Genomic DNA, 9,690 nt, shown 5'->3' with positions numbered 1-9,690 from the left:
GAATAACATGATCAGTCAAATGGCATAAATCAAAGTGCTAAGAGTAGATTTATGGTTAGGGATTGAGAGCAGAGAGAAGAGAAAATGTTGAAGGAAGAAGACGAAGTTGTATTGCTTATGCTCGATCGATGATTACATCTGTCTAATTACACTGTATTTATACATAGCTAACATTACCAGATTGCTTAGGTCTTAAGCTAATGGTTGACGAGCTTAACCACTTTCAGTTTTGATTAACAAATTGCTAACAAACCTTTCTTGCTGACCCATTACAACATGACACGTGCCATGAGCTGTTATGGATTTAGATGACTTTGCTTCTTTGTTAACTGGATGACTTTGACTTTGGCTTTCTTCTTCATTTCCATACAATCTACACAAAGAAGCATGAGTAGTCATGGAAATTTAATTTAAAGTGATTGTTCTCCCATCGGGTTGGGATGAATTCTCCTGCTCATTTATACGCTTGCCGGAATTGTAGGTTAGAGAAGCTCTGAAAAAAGAGACGCGAATGATCGAAGGACAACGTGATGCAAATCCCTTTTGTTTTGCTAAGTTTTAGGCCTGGGCTCGGGCTCGGGCCGGGTCCAAATTTTACTAGAACCAAAACCGAGCCCGAAGTAATCGGTCCGGGCCAGTTCGGTCTATTTGAAATGTGGCAACCGAGAGAAGCCCGACCCGATAAGTAAAGTGTCGGGTTTTCGGTCCCAAAACTCAAACCATTTTCCAGAACCTGGATTGCCTAATTTGCCTGCACATGCATAGTCCAGGAACTGTGTTGTTGCATTTTTTGGTACCTGCAACGCAAATGGGGGCTTTTCAAGCATTATAGTACAATAATCACTCATCAAAGCACATTACAAGTTTACAACAAAGTTGAAAATTTAAACTGTGAAACATTGATCTATTATCAATTCAAATGCAATTACAGAACATTCACATAAACTGAAATTAAAGGCAAATTGATAAAAGCTCAAATACGGTGAATCAACTCAATCAAGCCAATCAAGTGAAGAGCTAATGAACACAATTATTTACACAAAGTCACAAATACATAAAAATAAGGATTAATTTCAGTTTACCTACCTGAACTTTCACTCATTCTTCATGTTAGTCCCTGAACTTCCAATTTGATCAAGACTACCCCCGAACTCTCAATTTTAATCAACCGTGCCCAATCTTTCACACTCCATCCAAATTATCAGTCAATTGATGACGTGGCAAGAGACGAATGATTAAATTCCTATAATACCCTCGTCAAAATTTTCCACTTTGTTTACATCCTCGCAAAAAAAAAAAAAAAAAAAAAAAGGCCTCTGTTTGCATCGCCCTCTCTCTCTCACTCTCGCTCTCTCCTTCTCTCTCTATCTCTCTTGCTCCTCTGATCCCAAACTCAGACGATGCAATTTCAATGAGTAGAAAACACAAAAACTCCAAGCACAAAATTTCATCCGGGTTTCTTGGGAAGAACCTCAAACTCCGATTTAGGTAGTGAAATCTACCCAATTCCTCATCCAGGTTCTTCTAATTTCTTCACAAAAGCCTCAAATTTGATTTGGTTATCAAATTCTACATCATATCTATCTCATCTAGGCTATGCTCATTCTTATGATTTCACGACAGCGACGACGACCGGGAGTTTGAGGCTTCAGGTGGCTGGTTGAGGACGACAAGAGCCACCGCTGGTTATGAATCCCAGCACTGACCCCACCACCGCCAAACCCGTCGCAGCGCCACCGTCCCTCTACCTTCTACGACCGCCACCTGGAGGAGAATTTCACCAGCTTCTGCCCCACATATGCCTCTGCAAACGACTCGATCTACTTTCACCGTTTTGCACCCTTCAACCACCTCAATCTACTTTTTCATTATCCCGAGAAAGAACAACCCACTTGGGGAGCCACCTAACCTAAGATTGAAGTTGAAACTAGAAACTTAGCTTGTCCCTCTTCAAGCTCTCGAGGTCCGGTGTTCGAGTCCAAAGAGGAGGAACAAGACAGCGACGAAGATGAAGAGGAAGAACGGGATTTCAGGAGCTTTTGAGATCTGGTGCTCTGAGCTCCTTCTCCTCTAATTAAAATAAGTTCAATTCTTTACATTTCGGTTTCGATTTGTGCTCTTTGTGGATCTGTGTCTCCGTTTTGGTAGAGTTTTTTGTGATGTTTGCTTTGCCTTGTATCAATGTTGCGTTGACTGTTTCAATCAAAGCCATTTTCATTGACTGAAGGTCAGGATTCCGGGAGGTATGGATTCAGTATGGTCACAACAAAGAAGAGGAGGATTGGTGTCGCTATCGTCGTCGCAGACACCCAGGTGGAGCAATAAGTCAGATAGAGATTTTGCGATCGACAGATTCAAATTCGATGAATAGGCATGGGAAAGAGAAGGGCGTCATGGTGGTGCTCCTTCATCTGTGGGAGATTTTGATGAATAGGCATGGGGAAGAGAAGGGCATCAATGTGCAGGTTCTTGTGCATTGCAAGTGAGTCAAGAGTCTGAGTTGGACTCATGGCCGAGTTGAATGAGTTGTTGTTTCGAGTCATAAGCTCGTGAATTGATTTAGCTGTGTTGTTTGTTGGAGTTAAAAGATTTCCTGATTTCCCTATCTGTGAGAGGTTTGAAGTTGTTCCCCAAAATGATCGAGGCTCAAGGATCTGGGGTTAATGTGATCAACAAAGACGCAGCTGATTTGTTTAAAAAAAAAATGCAAATTATCTATTTTAGCCCTCTTTGTGGGCCCGATGGCTTTAAAATTTGCTTGCTGACTCGTCCCACATCAGCAGTAAACGGAATTTTTGGATGGCGTTAGGAGAGTTGGACACAGGTGATGGAAATTGGGAGTTCGGGGGTAGTCTTGATCAAATTGGAAGTTCATGGACTAATATGAAGAATATGTGAAAGTTCAGGTAGGTAAACTGAAATTAATCCTAAAAATAAATTTCATTACCACAAACTACACTACAATAATGAAATAATGGCTAATGCAAATTCCCAAACCACAAGTCCAGTGTCCAGAGCATCAAATCATCATTGTTTTATTGTCTACAACAGTCCAGAACACCAAATTTTGACAATGAAAGATTAAAAAATTAAAAATGAAATCAGGAAGTTGAACAAATAGACTAATGGAGGCTACTCCAGCTGGGTGCAGCTGCTCCACATGCTTCATCACCAACTCCAGCTACTGCAACTGCTCCAAATGCTTTAAGTTTCAAGAATGCAAGCTGCATTTAACAAACAAAAATGACAAATAAAAATCAAATCACATGACATTAACCAAATCAATGACTTCAAGTGATGAGCATTGCAAATAACACACATATTAATGATATTATCACATATAAAAACCAGTCCAGAACCACAATGACATTAACAGTATACCACATTAAGCCATTAACAATTTAACACATCAACTCAAAATCAATGACACCATTGAGATATTCAGCTGTTGTTCACACATTTACACATATGGACAGTTTAACACAAATTCACACATTTACACATATTAACAGTTTAACACACATTCACACATTTACACATTCAATAACAGTTCACACATTAAGTACTTAACAGTTTCACATATGTCCCTGTATCAATGACACATTAACACAATAAAACATCACAAATTCCCAATTACATATTAAGGGATTGCAGTCTGCTACCTTTATAATTTGGCTTTTCCTTTGCTTGCTGCTCTTGCAGCATCCATTGTCTTTGCATTCTTTGAAGCTTTAGAAGATTTAGAGGTGGATGGAAGGTCAGGCTGATCAACTGTAGTACATTCTTCATTTGCATGTTTTGTAGCCAAATTGAAAACGGATTGACGATTAAACCATTTATCACATAAAAAATATAAACTGAAACAAAGAAATTTAAAATGCTCAAAACTACAAAATTTCATACCATGCTCCATACTTTCATAGAATTCAATATCCTCAACAGTGGGAACATATTGGATGCTATGAATGGTCTCGGACCTAATCCAGTTTTGGTAACAGATCAATGCTTCAACTGTTTTGGGAGTGAGAGAACTCCTAAAAGGATCAATGACCCTTCTCCCAGTGCTAAAGCAAGACTCACTTGCCACTGTGCTAACTTGTATAGCTAAAACATCCTTGCCAACTGCTGCAAGGCTAGGATACTTCATGCCATTCATCTTCCACCAGTCCAATATTTGCCATTCTTGAGGATTTTGAAGCTTCTCAATAGGGTCCAGTAAATATCGGTCAACCTCATGTCCAACAACAGCCTCTTCCAAGTCTTCCAACTCTCTTTCCCAGTCTTGTTCCACGTCCAATATTTTTCTAGTTGGTTGAACAGATTTTTTGGAAACTGATCTGCTGCCATCAGTGCCTTGGCTGAGTGTGCGCTCTCCACTTTTAGATTTTCTTGAACTCTGAGATCCTTGAGCCCTCATCGATATTGTATACAGATCATAAAGGGAAATCAGAAGATGTTTTACCTCTGCAGACTTGGTCTTAATCTCACTATGGTCCATCTTAAGCTACTTGTGGCAGATACTCTCGAAGTTTCTGATTTTGAACCTCGGATTTAACACCAACGCAATATAGATTAGCTAGTTGCAGTCATCCAAGCTCCCAAAATACTTGTCAAATTTCCGTTTCATCTTCACAGCCATGTCATACAAAATCTTCTCGGACTCGAAACTTGTTTGCATCTCAGCTGGTGTAAACAAGTCATCTATCTCAGCCTTGATTACCACTATATCATGAAACACTTTATGTGATGTGAGATGGTTTGAAGCACTTATCCTCATGGTCACATCATAAAAAACTTTTAGAAACCTAACAAACACTACAACCTTGTTCCAATCATCCTCAACCGATGGCCGTACCCTTTTCCTTCTCTGTTTCTGCCTCACTTGCAGTTGCACATCATCATCCTCATCAAAGTAGTTTAGGTACTTGCTTTCCTCCTCATCTGCCATTCTGTCGAAAGCTTTTCTTAGCCCCAATGCAGTGTCCAACATTAAATAGGTGGAGTTCCACCTTGTCGGCACATCGAGTATACAAACCTTCTTAGATTCTAGCTGATCATTTGCCACACACTGTTTAAAAACATCCAGCCTCTGTCCACTACTCCTAATATATCGAACTGCATTCCTAATTGTAGTAACTGACCTTTCCATCACTGCAAGCCCCGATCTCACAATTAGGTTTAGAATGTGGGCAAGGCACCTAACAGGCAGGTACTTGCCTTCTAGAACAGGTGGTTTCTTCCAACCTAACATCTTCTTCCTAATGTAGTCAAGTGAAACCTTGTTTGCACTTGCATTGTCAACAGAAACTGTCAACACTCTCTCCACTCCCCAATCAGTCAAGCATGACTCCAACAACTTCCCTATGCTAGTGCCCTCATGATTAGGAATTACCCTAAAGTTCAAAATTCCTTTATGCAATGTCCAATCAGAATCAACAAAGTGAGCAGTCAAAACCATGTAATTGATATTTTGCATCGATGTCCATGTATCGATGGTTAAGCACAAACAATGACTCCTAAGCTCTTTCTTAATCTCTATTTTTGCTGACTCGTACATGTTCAAGAAATGTTTTACAATAACCCTTCTAGATGGTACATCCCACCTAGGCACAGCCACGACAAAAATACCTAAACTCGGGCCTTTCGATGAAACTAAAAGGCAATTCATCCATAACTATCATCTTGCAGGCTGCTTCCTTGCAAGCATCCTGACTCCACTTAATCATCACTAACTCCTTAGTACCCCCAGTACTTAAAACCTGCTGCCCAGCCTCTAAATCAACCCTCCCCGGATATTTTTTGCAAACATCATGTATATGCCTCCTAAGACTACTAGTCCAATTCTTGTACTTATCACATGCAAGATCAGTCCCACAATAATTACATTTAGCTCGCTAGATAACAGAAGTTTGAATCTTCTTACCATCCTTGACCTCAAATACAGGCTTGTCGATCTTCTTGAAGTGTTCCCACATCTAGGATCTTCCAGCTGGTTTTTCAGACTTTTCTCCTTCCTCTTCCTCTGCATCTGCAGCTCGCTTTCTCTTTCCCCCTATAGCTCGCTTTTTCTTTTGGGCCTTAAATGTTTTGGGAATTGTCTAAACCCTCGAAGCATAGGTTGGAGTTGGTGTTGGTCTTGGAACGATTGATTTTGAATTTGAATTGGAATTAATGGAATCGGAATCGGATTCGGAGCTTAAACTTTAGGATGCATTTTGTGTAGATGCCATTAAATTTGGGATGAAATGAACTGGGTTTTGATTTTGGGAACACATAAATGCAGAATAAGCAAGAACTGGGTTTAAGTTGATATGGTTTTTGAGAAATGGAGAAAGAGTGAACTCACTGAACTGGGTTTTGAGAAAGAGTGAAAGAGAGACACTGATATGGTTTAGATCATGAAATGGAGAGTGAAGACTAGGGTTGACTGTTTTAGTGAGGTTTTTACTTCTTCTTTTTTTAATATACTATATATATAATCATCCAATAATATACTGACATATGGCATATTACTTGTAAATCGGGTCGGTTCGGGTAGACCGAACCCTAAAATTCTTAAGCTCGAGACCGAACTGAGAGTTTGTAATCGGGTCGGTCTTTGAACCGAACTGAAATTTTTCATTTACAAACCGAACCGAATAGGGCTATTTGGGTCGGTCCAGGTCGGGTTATCAGTCCTTCGAGTCCGGATGCCTAAGCCTAATCACAAGCATCCTCAAAGAAAGTGACATCTATAATGACATAAAACTTTTTTGTAGGAGAACGGAAACACTTGTTCCAAATAATTCAAATGCGGCTGAACAACAATCTTATTTTTATTGGTGTTTTTCTTTTTTCAAGTAAAGGTACCAAATTATTCTTTTAGCTGAAATCAACTATTTATATTTATTATAAAATAAAATTTAAAACAACCACTTTAGTCCTTTCATTTTTACTCTAATGATATTTGTTTTCAATAGTTTAATACATATCAATTTAATGATTCAACCAGATAGAGGAACGAGAAATGCGATGGCTATTATGCACCAAATACCCAGTTGTAAAGAAAAACAAAAACACAGCTTCGTACCTCAATTGATTTGTTTTAATACTACGTTCTTCTTCCTTCAATTTCCAGAAGCTCTAGAATTATCTACAGGCTCCCTCAAAATCAATAACACACTTAGAAAGACCTTTGTTACTTAAACTCAAAATCAATGACATATGAAATTTTACAGTAATTTGTAAGATTGTTTTTGAAAAATCCATCAAATACCTCTTAGAATGGAGAAGACAGGCTCATCACGTCCAAGGAAACTGTACACTGTCTCTCTTCTGACCGATCTCTATTCGCCTACAAAATCGCTCTACGACTCTCTCTCTTTCTGCGAATCAAAGCATGCACAGCCACGTCTAAAATTATCGCTGCCCCACGAATTGAACGGTGCACTAGAAAGTAGACAACTGGAAGGGGCTATTCCGTAAAAGAATAGACAGGAGGCAGGAACAAAATCGAAACTACTATTCCTAAGGAAGTTACTATTCATAAGCTATAATATCCCCTATCCTCTTTTAGTGTATATATAATTTCTACTTCATCTCACACCTTTGTCCATGCAGTCTATTCTTTTATTTCAAACGATTAAGATTCAGGATATTTTTCTCAAATTATTAAAACTAGTCTCTTAACATCTGCTTCGCACATGTCAATTGGTTTTGTTTTTTCCTATTTGAAAAAAGAAAAATGAATAGTTTGTGACGGACGTTTCAGAAGCACATGTCCATCAAGTTTTATTTTTTCCTATTCATAAAAAAAAAAAAAAATGAACAGTTTGTGAAGGACGTTTCCATCTCCAATTTTTTAGGGAAACTTGTCCTAATTTTGTGGGAAATGATGCATTTGTTTCTTTACATATATAAACAATCTATTTATTGATTTTTCATTAAGTGAGGGTATTTGTGGAAGTTTAAAATTTTTAACCGCTTTTGTGAAGAATTTGCTTAATTAATACAACATGCCCGTATTTCTCGTGGATGATATTGTGAGGTTAATGAAAAATGGGTCGATTAAAAAGAATTGTAATTTTTTTAGGACATAGAATAGTGGTGGTTTAGTTACGTTTTCAAATTTACACTTTTGTTTATTTATATTTTATTGGCTTAGATTGATAATTATGTTATCTAAGGGTATTATTACACTTTAAAATTTGGTGAAGCGCTTTGACACCTAATTACTAAATTTGGTGAAGTGGCTTGTGGACTAAAGCCTTTGACTGCTCTGATTGTGTTTGTGCCTGCAATGGGACCCGTTCGTGGTTTGGTGTTGCACCAATGACATTTGCACTAGTAGCTGTCTTAGCACTGTTGCTTTCCTCAGCATATTACATTGGTCAAGCTTCTATTAGTGACCAAGGTTCCTTGGTATCTTAGGGAATCGATTGTGCTACTGATTATGCTAGAGCATATGTGCTTCAGCGTGTTAGGCGTCGCGTGCATTCAGGTTTGAACCCCATTCTCTCAGGGCTCTCTCTGAGGGTCATTAGGTGGCTACCTACCGGTATCATACCTCCTGAGCAGATCTCTCGCCTACCTATGGACTACATAGCTTCTCTTCCTATCGAGTACCTCGCAGAGCAGCTAGTTGAGATCATTACACGACTACCACCTAAGCTCATATCTCGTCTGCCTACCCCAGTCATCTCTGAGCTTCCAATGTCTTCTATTCGACAGCTCCATCTTAGCCCCACGAGATGGTTGAGCGTCGGGGTTCGTGCGTGGCAGAGGCTGTTATCTACAGTATTATATTCAGTTGTTTCCCACCTTTCTTCTTGGGCACCTGCTCCATTTACGGCGTGGCCACTACAATTTTCTCTTGGCTTTGCTTCTATCATGATTTGTAGATTCATCGAGAAGGTATATTTGGCATGACATGTTTTTCTTAATCATCAAATGCATCATTTTATGGATTCTTTTCTATTATTTTCTCTATATTTTTGGATAGGTTGTGATAGTTTTATTTACTTCTAATCTCTTGCTATAAATCGTTTTACGTTGGACAGGTTGTGATGTATGTTGTTGGATTGATGAGGTGACTATATAGCCGTTTTGGGCGTGATGGAAGGCAACCATGAGGAAGGACGCACCATGCTATTTTTTTGTGTTTCAATGTTGTACATTTTTTAATTTCTTGTGGATTAATACACCATTGCTTTTGTATAATCAATGGCGGATCCAGACATTTTTCTTAGGTAAGGCAAGACTCAAAACATCATCAAACGACACTTAATGAACAAAATGTTAATGAAATTGTCCTCAATATCTTTTCATACATTATACTCTCAAATTATATTAGAAATGCCTCTTCAAAATTCGCCTTAGGCCTCGTTTCATATAGGAACGACCCTGCACAATAGTATTCTTGTCATCAGCAGCCAGCAACAACTTGATCATATCTTCCTTTTATTTCTCTAATTCAACCAGAGACGACGGATCGACGAACGAGCTACTGCCATGAGGGATTTGAGGAGGCAAGAAAAGCTACGTTCTTCAGTCTATTGAACTTTTCTTGTTTTTGGTTAACAAATATTAAACTTTTTGATTCCTCCTTGTACTTGTTAACTATGAGTGATACTAGAGACACCAAAATTTTATATCAAATTAGACAGATTTGCTCATCTAGGGGACAATTTTAAGGGACTGTGAGAGACAAAT

Source organism: Rosa chinensis, chromosome 6, assembly GCF_002994745.2.
Source record: "Rosa chinensis cultivar Old Blush chromosome 6, RchiOBHm-V2, whole genome shotgun sequence".
NCBI classification, from domain to species: domain Eukaryota; kingdom Viridiplantae; phylum Streptophyta; class Magnoliopsida; order Rosales; family Rosaceae; genus Rosa; species Rosa chinensis.
The sequence above is the reverse complement of the archived record's forward strand: the minus strand, read 5'-3'. Positions refer to the sequence as shown.